At 37.1% G+C, this 18921-nt stretch overlaps 2 long non-coding RNA genes across 2 annotated transcripts in view; one reads left to right on the top strand and one right to left on the bottom strand.

Moving 5' to 3' along the window:
* Window positions 1-18921, top strand: part of LOC149986655 (uncharacterized) — a 56948-nt gene that overhangs the window by 1976 nt on the left and 36051 nt on the right. The window lies entirely within an intron of this gene.
* The window catches only part of LOC149986656 (uncharacterized), a 56828-nt gene that overhangs the window by 1983 nt on the left and 35924 nt on the right, over window positions 1-18921 (bottom strand). The window lies entirely within an intron of this gene.

The raw sequence follows: 18921 nt of genomic DNA, 5'->3' as shown, positions 1-18921 counted from the left end.
ATGATAGATGTAAGAAAAAAGAATAAAGTAGAGAAGATAAAGTCTAAAAATAATTACTTTTAAAACAAAATGTGTTATTTTAGCACATTTTTACTTAATAAATTAAATAAAAAAAATACTTAGAAGGGGATTTTGAATTGTAGGTTATTCTTTTATATCTTGTATGATAATGAATAAAGTAATTAGAGTTATCATAAAGAATTAGAGTAAAATAAAATAAAATCAAAATTAAAAAGATAACATTTATATATTTGAGATTTAGCTTGAAAATAGTTTGATTTTGTGATTAAGATTTTGAGCCTTATTAAAACTAAGTAGTAATATAACAAATATTTTATAGGGGCTTTTTGGCCTTTATTTTGTTTATCTATCTATGTTGACATAGGATATACAAATTCAACAAGTAGAAAACACTTTACCTAACCAAAATAAAGATGAAGCAATTGTTTTTAATACTAAGTAAGTATTTTATTAAAAAATAGAAGTAAATAACCAACAAGTCCACATAAAATGTCAAAACATGTCAATTGCATTATCACATGGTTGCTTCTTCAAATAATCCAAACAATCAATGCATGAAAGAAATTGGTATGATATTGAGCAACTTTTCTATCTTTCTGCTAGACAATTTATTCCAAGATTTTACAAGCAGTTGATCTTTTGTTGTTAAATTTAATTTCAAGAACTTGAAAACTTAATAAATAAATACTTTGATGGCATTAATAACATCTTGTGTAACAAGAATCAATCAATGCAACAAAAATTGAAACCTAAACAAAAGAATAATGATAATTAAAATAATAAATATACAATGAATCTTCTTCTAGTTGGATAGCATATATTTATTATAGAATTGAGTGTATATGAGTTCCAATATTGACTCATTTATCAATCTAGGGCAATAAGTTGTACTTATTGCAGTTAGAATCACAAGGTTTTATGAGTTGGTATAGGAATTTTTAGATAAATAGCAATAATTTTATTATTAGTTTTAAGAATGGATCTTTTATAGAGTTCTTTAGCAAGAATTCCAAAATAAGTATTATCTCTTTAATATAGCTATCGAATTCCAGGATCACATGTCAAGCTTATTGGAACACTACTTTTTGATTCTATATTATCATAGTTTTCATCTTTTCTTGAATGGCAAGATCTAATATTAGATAGTTTAGAAGCTTTCTTGGTAGAATTTCGTTCTATGTATGGAGAAAATGATATAGTTTGTGTTGCAACTAATAAGATGTATATCTTGTGACAAAGAAATCGGTCTGTAACAACTTATGCTTCACAATTTTGAAATACTTGCTATTGATACCAAGTGAGATTATGCTGCACTCATTAGCCAATCCTTTTATGGAGTACAATATGAGATAAAAAAGTTGATGCTCAATTTATTCGATCCTCAAACATTGAGTCAAGCAGTTGATTTTGCTGTAAAATGTGACAATTGACGTTTTGAATTTTGATCTGAGAGTCACATAAGTAGGTCTCAATATTATTACAATTCAATGGCAACACCTACGTCTTCTCAATACATATCTTTAAAAGTAAAAGATATGCAAATCAATGCAATACGTTTCAAACTTCTTACTGAACAAGAAAAGACTCGTCGTCGTCAAGAAGGATTATATTTATATTATGGAGAACCAAAAGACACTACTCAACATTGATCAAAGACACGACGCAACTACAAAATGAGAATAATGGTTGTCAAATAAGACAATACGTCTGAAAACGAATTTATCTAGCTAGAATAGGGACCGTTGTCGTATTACGTGCTTTCCTGCTCGAGAATACGTCGGGCGTCTGGCTGTAGAAGGTAGTATGGAGATTCGCTAATATTCAAATAGTCTATCGGTTTTTGACTGTTGGAATATAAACAACTGCAAGAATAGACCCTAAATCTATTTGGATGTCCTTCGACTGCTCGCCGAAGTCCTTTTTGTCCCAGCCGGTAGGTCTCTAGACGGTACAGAGAACTCCGAACAACCCTAACTACTAATCTTCGATACCGCTTAATACTCACGATCTTGTATCCACTAACTGTCTCGTTAGATTAACTCAATAAGTTTCATTCACTCCGCATACTCAATCCTATAGACACCCTTTTAATTCTTCATCACAGACATAACTCGATTTCACAAAACAATCAAGAGTAATCAAATCCACTTCATTAAAAATCTCGATTCACCATTACAACACTAATTTCAGCAACTATTGCCTCAGTCTTCCCAAAAAAACCTATGAAGAAAAAAAACCCAATTCTCTGTCTTTTTTCCCCGCCCGAAGAATGAAGCTAGTTCTCTCAATCCTTCAAAAAATCCCCCCCCAAAACTTATTCTCTCCCCTCTCATTTCTTAACCTTAATTCTGAATTTCTTCAATCCTCCATCTTGGATCCGGAATTGGCTCCCATCGTCAGAGCTTGGATCCAATATTGGCTCTCGCCGTAAAAGCTTTCTCCTCTGTTTTTACCTTTAAGAGATCCATTTACCGAAAACAACATTCCCTGAAACGGCACAGAGAACAGGACAGCCTGAATTAGAATCGAAACCTCCTAATCGGGACCACATTGAGTCGCCCGACGAATTCAGGTCTCACAATTCAAGTCTCATATTGGATAAGAGGCCCGTAGTAACCAGGATAATCCCAAAATTGATCCGCATTGGATTGTCTCACCAAGTGAGGTCTCATATTGGATAAGAAGACCTGGATTGGATTCTTGAAATTGGATCCAATTGACTCTTCGAACCAGGCTCACCCGTCGTTGAATTAGTCCTTTCTCTTTCTGCTGACTCCCGTTATTGGAATCGAACGGAGCATTTCAATATGCCCCGGCTGACTCTAACGGGGTGACTGACCCTGGTCACTCAGTATTTGCACTGGACTTGGTCGTTACTCCCAATATTCGAGGTAACTGAATATTAATAAAAGTCCCCTTACTTTATATTTTCACGGTATACTCATGTTACAACTCGACATCCACCCCCTCTGAACCTATGCATCCTCCGGTATGCACCAATTTACCCAATTGCTATTGGATTTAGAATATATCCTCTATGTCTTTGTCTAGTTCGTCTTTGTCACCTTCATTATTCAAATCACTTTCATCTTCTTACTGTGGAATCTCTATACCTTCATTAAGGTCTTTTATATTCATCTCTGCGTGTCTTCCTTTAAATATTTTTACTTACTTCCCTGCAATTGGTATTTTCAATTTTGTACCATCTAACTCCCGTAATGAGTAAGTCGCATTATCATGAACAATTGTTACCACATATGGTCCAAACCAACGTTTTGAAAATTTTCGCAAAGTACTATGTTGATTATCCAGACTATTGTCATAAACAAGTACCCAGTCACCTTCCTCGATTGCTTTAGGTCTCAATCGATGTTGCTTCTCGAATCGCGCCTTGTTTTCTAACCTTACTCTTTTTAACCTTCCGAATGCTATCTGGACATCTTCCGTTCTTTGCTCCAATTGTCGAATCCTAATACCCAGAAGTTCTTCTCTTGTCAATCCATCTTCCGATGGTAGCATACTCCAAGTAAGTACCTTTTCTTCAATCGGCATAATTGGTTTTTGACCTGTCATAAGTTCTATTGGCATATATCCTATCACCAAACTATGTGTTGTTCGATCAGCCCATAATGCAAATGACAAAAGCCGTGGCCACTCTTTAACTTTTCCATTACAAGCTTTAACTAATGCTTTCACAATCGGTGGGTGACCGCGTTTGCTTTTTGCATTCCCTTCCGGATTATAAGTAGTAGTCAGTGATAGTTTAACTCCACATCTTTCAAAGAACTTACGAGCTTCTTGTGCATTTAATTCTCCACGATCTGCAGTGATTTTTCCTACGCATCCGTAGCGACAAATGATATCTTGAAGAAAAAACCTACAAATCCCCTCTATAGATTTTGTTCTCAATGTTCTTCCTTCTACTTGATTTGATAAATCTTCACGAGCTAAAATCAAATATCTCATTTACCGTAACCCAACCGACATAATAACCAAATCAACAACCCATTTAAAATGAATAGTCAGAGGATACGTAGGATGAAGACCATCTCGATGTCAGATATTAAAATACGATTGACAGATTTCACATGACTCTACAAATGAGAGCACATCTCGATACATATTTTTCTACCAATATCGTTCCTTGAGTTTAGCAAAAGTAGCCCAGATTCTTCCATGCCCTGTCCATAAACTATCATAAAACTCCTTTAATAATTTTAGTTTTTCTTCCTTTTTGCCTATCACTCGTCGTGGCATCTCAATTCCTTTCTTCGGTCTCTTTCATAAGAATCCATCTCGAAGTAAAAATCCATATGCTTTTTTTCTTAATTGTTTGAATTTTTTTGTAGACCAATTCCCTTGCTTAATCAAGGTATTCAAGTAATGACCAATATCCAATAATTCTCCTTCATAAGATTCTTCAAGAAATAACTTGTCTTCCCTGTTGAGATTTGATATTGAATAGAATTTCAATCCGACGTCATCAATGTCTTCAATCATTTCGTCCTCCCTCTCGTATCTTGCTCGAGATAGCATGTCTGCTATTAAATTGTCCTTTCCAGTAACATGCTTAAATTCTGGATTTAGTGACTTAATATAAGCAATCCATCTCAACATTGTAATATCTGGCGTTGAACAATTAATAATCATTCCAAGCAATGGCAAGCAATCTGTTTCAATTACTACTACCGCCCCAATCAAATAGTCCCTTTCAGCTTTCATAGCCGAAACGACTCCCCAAAGTTCTCTTTTGACTTGTGAATATGATCGCTGACAAATACTTAAAACTTTAGCTCCAAATCAAACTGCAAATCTATTCCCACTGGAATCATCTTGACCCACAGTCCATCCAATGGCAATTGGACTAGGGTCCACAATAAGAATCACTGGTCTATTACACTTATAATCAACCTTTCTCAATATTGGAGGTGACATCAATAATTTCTTCAATCTTTGCATTGCCTAAATATGCCTTTTTTCCCATTTAAATCAATAATCCTTGCGTAACAGTTCATATAATAGATCCGCTATGTGAGCACAATGAGGGATCCAGATTCGATAAAATATACATGCACCTAAAAACCTGTGAACCTCTGTTAAAGAATCACAATCCTCTTTCATCCTTCCAATTGCATCAACTTTAGTCGGATCTGATTTTCTTCCGTAAGATCCACATAAATGTCTAACAATCACAACCTCTCATACTCCAAATATGGACTTCATACCCGATAATGTAAGATGAACTTCTCCAAGCTGAATTAAAATCTTTTCACAATCTTGTATATGATCAACAACATATTTGCGACACTCCCTCGTATCTAAAGTTTCATCCTTGTCTCCTTCTCTGCACCCTTTTATAGGAACATCATCCACAAAAAGCATAGTCTTTTCCGGAATAAAATCTCTCAATACCTTATTCATTCCATTCATCATATGCGCAACTGAGTTGGTCGCGCCTTGAGGAAGAGTGCACATTCTAACCAATCCAAGTGGTGTCCTCATTGTTGTCATATCTCTACTTCCTTCGGCAAGTTGAAATTGATCATAACTTGAATACAAGTCACCTATTGAATAGATCGCCCTTCCAGCAAACGCCTCAGCAAATTCATCCACAATAGGTCCAATTCCTGCATTTCTGACAGTTACTGCATTCACCGGTTGCATATCTTGAATAAATCGTAGTGACCCATTCTTCTTAGGTATCTTAAATCATCGACTAGAATACGACACAAATGAGGGTTCAAATATTTTCATCTTATCTTTTCTTTTAATAGCTCAACCAATTTAGGTAAATGTACCATCGATACTAGAATCGGTCTTAGATTCCAAGGTACATGCGGTGCAGTGAAGATAACCATAGGTGTTATAAAATTGGGATCCACACACCCAATTTCATGAGATTTGAAGGTAAACGATCTACCTTGTTTAGCCAACATCTTTTTGAAGCAAGTAATTTCCTCAAGCAATAAAGAACCATCAGAACCAATCTTCAATTCTTCAAAAGTCTCTCTTGTAAACTGGTGTCCAATACTCATTGGATCTCTTAAACTTGCTTCTTTTGATGCTTCTCCCATTTGTTCTTTAGAATCTTCTGATAATTGTCCGGCAACAGGCTTTACCTTCTTATCTGCCGTTTTATATCTCGTCTCTATAGTGACTTCTGGTGCTTGAAAAGATTCAAGTATGGTATAAACCTCTCTTGAATGAATCTCAACAATCTTATCATTATCTCCTAACCCAATAGATGTAATCAATTCCAATGAATCTTCCAGTCCATTTTCTTCATAAACACCTAAAATCCTCTCATCATCTTGCAATGTACCTAACTTGCATAATTCTCTTTCAATATTATATAATCTTTTTCTTTCTTTTCTTTTAAAATCATCAACTTTCTTATACATAATATTTCCATTCTCCAATATACCAATAAAATTTACATCAAAGGCACCTTCATCTCACGAGAGTACCTCCTCTTTTGTACCTCCATAATCTCGCTTTACAGTGGTACCTCCCCAAAATCCTTAAATCCTTCAACAATCTTTGGCAATGGTTTCTCCCTCAACCTATCTCGATTCCGTTCATGGTTAGGAGGTACTGTTAGAAATTGTACAGCTTTTCTCCTATCCTCGCTCCGTACCTTTGCATAAGAAGAACCATCGTCTAGTACTTTTATTTCCATCCGTGTTGCCGTAATATAAGGTTGTCCTAAAATCAACGGATAAGACATTGTATCTTGAACGAAGAAATGTTGCTCCGTAGCAACATCCCCAATCCGAATTTTGACATCTGGACAAGCTCCATATAATTCGCCTCATGTGTTATTAGCTGCTCGTATTGCCCATCCATGTTCCATATCAATTGGCCATTTTTGCTTCTTATAAAGATCTTTAGACATGAGATTTATTTCAGAACTATGGTCGACTAAAGCAACAATTGGTTCATCTATATCTCCTACTTTCACCAATACCTCAATAGTTGCCCTTGCCCAATGCTTTCGAGTATAATGGCTCAAAGTTTCTATTTTCTTATCCCTATAATCTTCGAAACGTACTCGTTGATTATACCCATTCTTTTCATTTGTTGATTGCTTGTAACCAATATCAACCTCTTCTTTATTTTTATATATTCTTGCATCAATAGCATGACTCATTCCAGTTTCGTCCATTAATTGCCTCTTTTACTTAATGCTGTCAACGATAACATCATGAAACTCCTTCTTTGCAATTTCCAAGACTTCTTTCAATGTGAATTCCACCTTAGCATTTAATATATGTTCTTCTAACACCCCTTTCAAATTTGTTGCCGCTTCAATGTCAGAAAGTAGCTTATAAGCAATTGATTTGCCTTTATCTTTTGTTTCCTTTGTTTTTTCTCTCAATGATGCCGAGGTATCCTTTACAGGTAATTCTTGTGAAGCTGCCTCCCGAGCCTTGTCTCCTCGAGTTTGCCTCTTAGAAGAATTTTCTTCTCTAGTATCATCAAAATTTCCTCGTCTCTTTTCTTCCATCAAAGCTTCATGTTGGCTCTTAGCAATATATGCATGAACTGAAAGAGATTCAACAGGATTCTCCAACCTGTTCTACCTCGTATTGTAGCTGCAGTCGTCAATAACGCTTCTCGAGGTAATTTCCCTTCTTGCATTGTAAAAACGGCAGAAGCCCAAAACTCACTAGTTTCTGTACTTCCACCAATTTCATCATCTACTCTAGCATCATAACTTGCACTTTCTCGTGCTGCTGTTTCATGCTCTTTTAGGTAATCTTGAACCAATGCTCTCATTCTTCCCTTGCCAAAATTGGTTTGAAGAAGATCCTCCCTATCTTTCAATGCTATCTTCCCATCTTTCTAGCAAATAATTCTGTGCCGTATCATATTATTAAATTCATTGCAATCTTTTCTAGTGTGTGAAGCATCATCACACCAAATGCATCTTTGTACATATCCTTGTTTTGAAACATTCTTCGAATTGTTTGTAGAAGTATTCTCTTTAAGTCTTGCCAATTTGATTTGAAGATCTCGCATTCCTCGTATAATTTCTTCCATTCCCATATCTGCTTTCTTTGATAAGGATGTCGAAGGTTGAACTGTAGGCATTATTGGTGGTGTTGTACATACAGGAGCTTTAGGTGTTTGTAATGATTGTGAAAAAAACTCCCATGAATTTCTATAACGATCCGTAATCGATGTAATATGGTCTCTTATCTCCGGTATTGTGGCAAGTCTAAATAATTCAACTATTTTCTTCTCAAAAACCCGATTTTATTCCATTTCACGAATATAACATCTTAAATACCTTGAAATATTCCTTCCATCAAATTGATCAATTTTATTGACCACTACTTGCAATGCTTTGGTTGCCAAAGCTTCTTTTCGATCATTGCTTTGCTGTTGCTGCATTGATAATGAGAAGGCTTGAAACAAACTAGCAATAGATGGATCCATATGCATACCTTGTCCTTTAGAAGAATCCCCACCAGAAACTCCTCCCAAAGATCCTTCAAATTTTATATTTTTGTTTTCCATATAATAAATATAAAACCAAACGAAATCCAATACCTTCTACCTCAAGCTTTCACATCGGGTTCACCACTTTTGTCGTATTACGTGCTTTCCTACTCGAGAATACGTCGGGCGTCTGGCTGTAGAAGGTAGTATGGAGATTCTTTAATATTTAAACAGTCTATCAGTTTTTGACTGTTGGAATATAAAGGACTACAAGAATACATCCTAAATCTATTCGGATGCCCTTCGACTGCTCACCAAAGTCCTTTTTGTCCCAGCCGGGAGGTCTCTAGACGTTACAGAGAACCCCGAACAATCCAAACTGCTAATCTTCGATACTACTTTATACTCACGATCTTATATCCACTAACTGTCTCATTAGATTAACCCAATAAGTTTCATTCACTTCGCATACTCAATCCTATAGACACCTTTTTAATTCTTCATCACAGACGTAACTCGATTTCATAAAATAGTCAAGAGTAATCAAACTCACTTCATTAAAAATCCCGATTCACCATTACAACACTAACTTCAACAACGATTGCCTCACTCTTCCCAAAAAACCCTATGAAGAAAAAAAACCCAATTCTCTGTCTTTTTTCCCTGCCTGAAGCATAAAGCTAGCTCTCTTGATCCTTCAAAAAAATCCCCTCCCAAAACTTATTCTCTATCCTCTCATTTCTTAACCTTAATTCTGAATTTTTTCAATCCTCCGTCTTGGATCCGAAATTGGCTCCCATCGTCAGAGCTTGGATCCAAAATTGGCTCTCGCCATGAGAGCTTTCTCCTCCATTTTTACCTTTAAGAGATCCATTTACCGAAAACAACGTTCCTTGAAACGACACAGAGAACAGGACAGCCTGAAACAGAATCGAAACCTTGTAATCGGAACCACATTGAGTCGCCCGACCAATTCAGGTCTCACAATTCATGTCTCATATTGGATAAGAGGCCCGTAGTAACCTGGATGTTCCCAAAATTTGTCCGCATTGGATTGTCTGACCAAGTCAGGTCTCATACTGGGTAAGAGGACCCGGATTGGATGTCTTGAAATTGGATCCAATTGGCTCTTCGAACCTGGCTCACTCGTCATTGAATTGGTCCTTTTTCTTTCTGCTAACTCCCGTTATTGGAATCGAATGGAGCATTTCAGTATGCCTCGACTGACTGTAACGGGGTGACTGAACTTGGCCTCTCAGTATTTGCATTGGAGTTGGTCGTTGCTCCCAATATTCGAGGTAACTGAATATTAATAAAAGTCCCCTTACTTTATATTTTCACGGTATACTCGTGTTACAAAACAACACTGTGCGGTTGGAACCTTGCACAACATCTAATAAAGGTCCTTTTCTCTTCTCAGAACCCTCTCTTTGTTTTACATTAAATTTTTTTTTCGGACCTTAACATTACAAAGCTTGTGCCTTGTTAGATTCAAGAGCATTTGCATCTTTCTGAGATGAAGAATTTACTAAAAGACATAGCATATCTTTAGTAAAAAAAACTAAACATGTTCATATAGAAGTCATAGAAGGTCGTCCATTGTCTTCTAGAGATATTATTCACGAAACTCTTCCTATAGAAGTAATAATCAATGGTCATAATAGCTTTGTAGTATTTAATATCATTAGATCTCCTTCTAATCTACTCATTTTAGATTTATCATGGTTAAAAAAATATAATCCTCAAATAGATTGGATTTCTCAAATTCTTACTTTTTCTAAAAGTATAACTACCAATGTAGTTAATTAAGTAGAGAGTCATAAGTCCAGTTCAATTAAACTATTATTTATAGGTACAAAAGCTTTCTTGCATGTTGCTATGAAAGAATCACCATATATTATTTATGTCACATCCATTTCTAACGATGCAAAGATTTCACGTGGCGTTCAAAGCCAATATCAAGAATTTTAAGATGTATTTGAAGAAAAGAATGCGGATACACTCCTGAAACATCGTCCCTATGATTGCTCAATTGACCTTCAAGAAGGAGCATAACTACCATTCGGACCAATCTACAGTTTATTACAAAATGAGTTGATTGAACTCAAGGAGTATATTGAAGAAAATCTAACCAAGAATTTCATACGCCATTCTAAATCTCCGGCGGGAGCTCCAATTCTATTTGTGAAGAAAAAAGATGGATCATTGCGGATGTGTGTTGGTTATCGAGGACTCAACAAGATTACCATTAAGAACAAGTACCTACTACCTTTAATATTAAGACTTCTTGATTAGTTGAATCCAGCTAAGATCTATACAAAAATAGATCTCAGAGGAGCATACAATCTAGTACGCATCAAAGAAGGAGATGAATGGATGATTGCGTTTCGAACTAGGTATGGACATTTTGAATACAATGTCATACCTTTTGGACTTACAAATACACCAGCAACTTTTCAACATTTAATGAATGATGTTTTTTGAGAGTTTTTGGATGATTTTGTGGTCTATTATCTAGACAACATCTTGATCTATTTTAAGAATCCAGAAGAATATAAACTTTTTTTTCGTCATGTATTACAAAAATTAAGACATGCGGGACTCTATGCCAAGATAAAAAAGTGTGTATTCCATACTACTCAAGTCGATTTCTTAGGTTATATCATTTCAAATAATGGATTTATGATGGATCCTAAGAAAGTTCAAACTATTTTAGATTGAAAGATCTCAAAAATGGTAAGAGATGTCTAATGTTTTTTGGAATTTGCCAACTACTATCGGATCTTCATCAAAGACTTCTCTCGAGTTGTAGCTCCACTTATACGTTTGACTTGTAAAGACAAATTCCAATGGAATCAAGAAGTGGAAGTTGCTTTTGAATCTTTGAAGACAGCGTTTGTTTCTGCACCAATCTTATATCGTGTTGATTTTTCCAAAGCATTCTTTATGGAAACAGATGCATCAGACTTTGTTCTAGGTGCGGTTTTATCACAAATAAGAATAGATGACAAACTTCATCTAGTAGCCTTTCATTCAAGAAAATTCTTAGCAGCAGAAATCAATTATGAGATCTATGACAAAGAACTTCTTGCAATTATGGATTCTTTTGAAGAATAGCATCATTATCTAGAAGGCACTTCCAGTCCAGTCACTGTGTATATGAATTACAAGAACCTCGAGTATTTCATATCAACACGCATATTAAATCATCATCAAGCTTGTTGGAGCATGCTTTTATCAAGATTCTAGTACATCATCATTTATTGGCCAGGAAAACAACAAGGTTTTTCCAATGCCTTGTCTAGACGTTCTTATCTTGCACCAAAAGAAGGAGATATAGCTTTTGAGCAACAAAGAACGGTTTTCTTGAAGTCGAAATAATTTTATCTTTGAGTAATAAAATCAACATTGACTGTTGATTTAACTTTTCTCAAGCAAGTCGAGTTAAGTATGTCTTCAGACCCTCTTGTTCATGATATTAAGAATAATTCTTCTAAATCTCATGATCCATCTAAATTCGAGTTCAAGAATAAGCTACTCTATTTCAAATGATGCCTGTATATTCCAGAAGGAGAAGCACGTTTACGTTGTCGTGTTGTGACACGAGTATACAGTGAAAATAAAAAGAAAGGGGAATTTTATTAATATTCAGTTACCTCGAATATTGGGAGCATCGACCAACTCCAGTACAAATACTGAGTGGTCAGGTTCAGTGACTCCGTTACAGTCAGCCGGGGCATACTGAAATGCCTCGTTCGATTCCAATAACGGGAGTCAGTAGGAAGAGAAGGACCAATTCACACGACGGGTTCGAGGAGCCAATTGGATCCAATTTCGATAATCCAATCCGGGTCCTCTTACCCAATATGAGACCTGTATTGGTGGGGCAACCCAATGCAGTCTAGTTACGGGAAATCCAGGTCTTACTACGGGTCTTAGCCAATCTGACGCGAGGACCAATTTGACCCAATTACGGGAACATCCAGGTTACTACGGGCAACTTTACCAATATAGGACCTGAATTGGTCGGGCGACTCAATGTGGTCCCGATTATGGGGTTCGATTCTGTTTCAGGCTGTCTTGTTCTCTGTGCCGTCTCAGGGAACGTTGTTTTCGGTAAATGGATTTCTTAAAGGTAAAAACGGAGGAGAAAGCTTGGCGGCGAGAGCTAATTTCGAATCCAAGTTGAGGTGAGAGCCAATTTCGGATCCAAGCTTGAGGTGGGAGCCAATTCCGGATCTAAGACGGAAGATTGAAGAAATTCAGAGGATAAGGTTAGGGGGGATATAGTTTTGGAGTGGTGTGGGTTTTTTTTTTTAAGGGGGAAATCGGGGGGGGGGAGCGAGTTTTCAAGCTTCTGCAAGGTTACCAGTTCGATTTTTATTAGAGGTTTTTTTGAAGATCAAGGGAATTAGAGAGAGGAGCTTCATGCTTCGGGTCGGGGAAGGAAAGACAGAGAATTTGGATTTTTCTTCTTCGTGGAGTTTTGGGAAGACTGAGGCACTCGCTGCTGAAGTCAGTATTGTAATGGTGAATCGGGATTTTTATATGAAGTGGGTTTGAATACTCTTGACTGTTTTGTGAAATCGAGTTACGTCTGTGATTGAAGGATTAAAAGGTTGTCTATAGGATTGAGTATGCAGAGTGAATGAAATTTATTGGGTTAATCTAACAAGACAGTCAGTGGATACAAGATCGTAAGTACAAAGCAGTATTGAAGATTAACAGTTTGTGTTGTACGGGGTTCTCTGTAACGTCTAGAGACCTACTGGCTGGGGCAAAAAGGACTTTGACAAGCAGTCGAAGAGCACCCGTATAGATTTACTGTACATTGTTGCAGTCGTTTATATTCCAGCAGTCAAAAACTGATAGACTGCGTGACTATCGGCGAATCTCCATACTACCTTCTACAGCCAGATGCCCGGCGCGTTCTCGAGCAAGAAAGCACGTAATACGACATAAGTGGTGAACCCGACGTGAAAGCTTGAGGTAGAAGGTATTGGATTTCGGTTGATTTTATCTTTATTTTTATGGAAAACGAAAATAAAAATTTTGAAGGATTTTTGGGAGAAGTTTCTGGTGGGGAGTCTTCTAAAGGACAAGGTATGCACATGGATCCGTCTATTGCTAGTTTGTTTCAAGCCTTCTCATTGCCAATGCAGCAACAGCAAAGCAATGATCGGAAGGAAGCTTTGGCAAACAAAGCATTACAAGCAGTGGTCAATAAAATTGATCAATTTGATGGGAGGAATATTTCAAGGTATTTAAGATGTTATGATCGTGAAATGGAATTTAATCGAGTTTCTGAGAAGAAAATGGTTGCACTATTTGGACTTGCCACGATACCGGAGATAAGGGACCACATTACATCGATTACGGATCGTTGTGGGAATTCATGGGAGGATTTTTCACATGCATTGAAAGACGAATATTTCTTGGAAGATGCTGATCGCGTTACTAAGAAGCTGTTTCTGGGATGGATTGAACGGCCCAATAAGAATTTGCAAGCAACAGAGCTACTAAGGAAATTTGAGAGGCAGTACTCTCAATTATCGAAGGTAGAAAAATTGACATTGGAGCCGAACAAAGTTGATCTATTTCTTCAAGCTGCTGATGGAGAATTGCAAGAGAAATTAGAATTCCTTCTTGAAGACAAAGAAGAAGATGAAGGATTGACAACGAAGTGGAAGAACGTTGAAGATGCGGTGGGGTTGCTTACAAAAAAAGAAAGGAGGAAGGATAGGAGCAATATTCCGAAAACAGTACAAGCACCCAAAGCTCCAGTACGTACAACACCACCGACAATGCCTACAGTTCAACCTTCGACATCCTTATCAAAGAAAGCAGATATGGGAATGGAAGAAATTATACGAGGAATGCGAGATCTTCAAATCAAATTGGCAAGACTTAAAGAGAATACTTCTACAAACAATTCGAAGAATGTTTCAAAACAAGGATATGTACAAAGATGCATTTGGTGTGATGATGCTTCACACACTAGAAAAGATTGCAATGAATTTAATAATATGATACGGCACAGAATTATTTGCTGGAAAGATGGGAAGATAGCATTGAAAGATAGGGAGGATCTTCTTCAAACCAATTTTGGCAAGGGAAGAATGAGAGCATTGGTTCAAGATTACCTAAAAGAGCATGAAACAGCAGCACGAGAAAGTGCAAGTTATGATGCTAGAGTTGATGATGAAATTGGTGGAAGTACAGAAACTAGTGAGTTTTGGGCTTCTGCCGTTTCTACAATGCAAGAAGGGAAATTACCTCGAGAAGCGTTATTGACGACTGCAGCTACAATACGAGGTAGAACAGGTTGGAGAATCCTGTTGAATCTCTTTCAGTTCATGCATATATTGCTAAGAGCCAACATGAAGCTTTGATGGAAGAAAAGAGACGAGGAAATTTTGATGATACTAGAGAAGAAAATTCTTCTAAGAGGCAAACTCGAGGAGACAAGGCTCGGGAGGCAGCTTCACAAGAATTGCCTGTGAAGGATACCTCGGCATCATTGGGAGAAAAAACAAAGGAAACAAAAGATAAAGGCAAATCAATTGCTTATAAGCTACTTTCTGACATTGAAGCGGCAACAAATTTAAAAGGGGTGTTGGAAGAACATATATTAAATGCTAAGGTGGAATTCACATTGAAAGAAGTCTTGGAAATTACAAAGAAGGAGTTTCATGATGTTATCGTTGACAGCATTAAGTAAAAGAGGCAATTAATGGACGAAACTGGAATGAGTCATGCTATTGATGCAAGAATATATAAAAATAAAGAAGAGGTTGATATTGGTTACTAGCAACCAACAAATGAAAAGAATGGGTATAATCAACGAGTACGTTTCGAAGGTTATAGGGATAAGAAAATAGAAACTTTGAGCCATTATACTCGAAAGCATTGGGCAAGGGCAACTATTGAGGTATTGGTGAAAGTAGGAGATATAGATGAACCAATTGTTGCTTTAGTCGACCATAGTTCTGAAATAAATCTCATGTCTAAAGATCTTTATAAGAAGCAAAAATGGCCAATTGATATGGAACATGGATGGGCAATACGAGCAGCTAATAACACACGAGGCGAATTATATGGAGCTTGTCCAGATGTCAAAATTCGGATTGGGGATGTTGCTACGGAGCAACATTTCTTCGTTCAAGATACAATGTCTTATCCGTTGATTTTAGGACAACCTTATATCACGGCAACACGGATAGAAACAAAGGTACTTGACGATGGTTCTTCTTATGCAAGGGTACGGAGCGAAGCTGGGAGGAAAGCTGTACAATTTCTAACAGTACCTCCTAACCATGAACGGAATCGAGATAGGTTGAGGGAGAAACCATTGCCAAAGATTGTTGAAGGATTTAAGAATTTTGGGGAGGTACCACTGTAAAGCGAGATTATGGAGGTACAAAAGAGGAGGTACTCTCGCGAGATGAAGGTGCCTTTGATGCGAGTTTTATTGGTATATTGGAGAATGGAAATATTATGTATAAGAAAGTTGATGATTTTAAAAGAAAAGAAAAAAAAAGATTATATGATATTGAAGGACAGTTACGCAAGATAGGTACATTGCAAGATGATGAGAGGATTTTGGGTGTTTATGAAGAAAATGGGCTGGAAGATTCATTGGAATTGATTACATCTATTGGATTAGGGGATAATGATAAGATTGTTGAGATTCATTCAAGAGAGGTTTATACCATGCTTGAATCTTTTCAAGCACTAGAAGTCACAGTAGAGACGAGATATAAAACGGCAGATAAGAAGGTAAAGCCTGTTGCCGGACCATTACCAGAGGATTCTAAAGAACAAATGGGAGAAGCATCAAAAGAAGCAAGTTTAAGAGATCCAATGAGTATAGGACATCAGTTTACTGAAGAGACTTTTGAAGAATTGAAGATTGATTTTGATGGTTCTTTATTGCTGGAGGAAATTACTTGCTTCAAAAAGATGTTGGCTAAACAAGGTAGATCGTTTGCCTTCGAATCTCATGAAATTGGGTGTGTGGATCCAAATATTATAACACCTATGGTTATCTTCACTGTACCGCATGTACCTTGGAATCTAAGACCGATTCCAGTACCGAGGGCACATTTACCTAAATTGGTGGAACTATTGAAAGAAAAGATAAAGATGAAAATATTAGAACCTTCATTTGCCCCGTATTCTAGTCGATGGTTTACGGTACCTAAGAAGAATGGGTCACTGCGGTTTATTCAAGATATGCAGCCGATGAATGCTATAACTGTCAGGAATGCAGGAATTGGACCTATTGTGGATGAATTTGCTGAGGCGTTTGCTGAAAGGGCGATCTATTCAATGGGTGATTTATATTCAGGTTATGATCAATTTCAACTTGCCGAAGGAAGTAGAGATATGACAACGATGAGGACACCGCTTGGATTGGTTAGAATGTGCACTCTTCCTCAAGGCGCGACCAACTCAGTTGCGCATATGATGAATGGGATGAATAAGGTATTGAGAGATTTTATCCCGGAAAAGACTATGCCTTTTCTGGATGATGTTCCTATAAAGGGGTGCAGAGAGGGAGACAAGGATGAAACTTTAGATACGAGGGGGTGTCGCAGATATGTTTTTGATCATATACAAGATTGTGAAAAGATTTTAACTCGGCTTGGAGAAGTTCATCTTACATTATCGGGTGTGAAGTCCGTATTCGGAGTGCGAGAGGTTGTAATTGTTGGACATTTATGCGGATCTTACTGAAGAAAACCAGATCCGACTAAAGTTGATGCAATTGGAAGGATGAAAGAGGATTGTGGTTCTTTAACAGAGGTTCGCAGGTTTTTGGGTGCATGTGTATTTTATCGAATCTGGATCCCTCATTTTGCTCACATAGCGGATCCATTATATGAACTGTTACGCAAGGGTTACCGATTTGAATGGAAAGAAAGGCATATTCAGGCAATGCAAAGATTGAAGAAATTATTGATGTCACCTCCAATATTGAGGAAGGTTGATTATAAGTGCAATAGACCAGTGATTCTTACTGTAGACGCTAGTCCAATTGCCGTTGGATGGGCGGTAGGTCAAGATGATTCGAATGGGAGTAGATTTGCAGTTCGATTTGGGGCTAAAGTTTTAAGTATTCGTCAGCGTGCATATTCGCAAGTCAAAAGAGAACTTTGGGGAGTCGTTTCGGCTATGAAAGCTGAAAAGGACTATTTGATTGAGGCAGTAGTAGTAATTGAAACAGATTGCTTGCCATTGCTTGGAATGATTATTAACTGTTCATCGCCAGATATTGCAATGTTGAGATGGATTGCTTATATTAAGTCACTAAATCCAGAATTTAAGCATATCACTGGAAAGGACAATTTAGTAGCAGACATGCTATCTCGAGCAAGATACGAGAGGGAGGACGAAATGGTTGAAGAAATTGATGATGTCGGATTGAAATTTTATTCAATATCAAATCTCAACAGAGAAGACAAGCTATTTCTTGAAGAAGCTTATGAAGGAGAATTATTGGATATTGGTCATTATTTGAATACCTTGTCTAAGCAGGGGAATTGGTCTACAAAAAAATTCAAACAAATAAGAAAAAAAGCATATGGATTTTTACTTCGAGATGGATTCTTATGGAAGAGACCGAAGAAAGGAATTGGGATGCCACAACGAGTGATAGGCAAAAGGGAAGAAAAACTAAAATTATTAAAGGAGTTTCATGATAGTTTATGGGCAGGGCATAGAGGAATCTGGGCTACTTTTGCTAAACTCAAGGAACGATATTGGTGGAAAAATATGTATCGAGATGTGCTCTCATTTGTAGAGTCATGTGAAATCTTTCAATCGTATTCTAATATCCGACATCGAGATGGTCTTCATCCTACGTATCCTCTGGCTATTCATTTTAAATGGGTTGTTGATTTGGTTATTATGCCGGTTGGGTTATGGCAGATGAGATATTTGGTTTTAGCTCGTGAAGATTTATCAAATCAAATAGAAGGAAGAGCATTGAGGACAAAATCTACAGAGGAGATTTGTAGGTTTTTGCTTGAAGATGTCATTTGCCGTTACGGGTGCGTAGGAAAAATCACTGCAGATCGTGGAGAATTAAATGCATAAGAAGCTCGTAAGTTCTTTGAAAAATGTGGAGTTAAACTATCACTGACTACTGCTTATAATCCGGAAGGGAATGCGAAAAGCGAACGCGGTCACCCGCCGATTGTGAAAGCATTAGTTAAAGCTTGTAATGGGAAGGTTAAAGAGTGGCCACGGCTTTTGTCATTTGCATTATGGGCTGATCGAACAACACATAGTTCGGTGACAGGATATATGCCAGTAGAACTTATGACAGGTCAAAAACCAATTATGCCGATTGAAGAAAAGGTACTTACTTGGAGTATGCTACCATCGGAAGATGGATTGACAAGAGAAGAACTTCTGGGTATTAGGATTCGACAATTGGAGCAAAGAACG

This window comes from Physcomitrium patens, chromosome 22 (genome assembly GCF_059467195.1).
Source record: "Physcomitrium patens ecotype Gransden chromosome 22, ASM5946719v1, whole genome shotgun sequence".
Taxonomy (NCBI): domain Eukaryota; kingdom Viridiplantae; phylum Streptophyta; class Bryopsida; order Funariales; family Funariaceae; genus Physcomitrium; species Physcomitrium patens.
The sequence above is the reverse complement of the archived record's forward strand: the minus strand, read 5'-3'. Positions and strand labels throughout refer to the sequence as shown.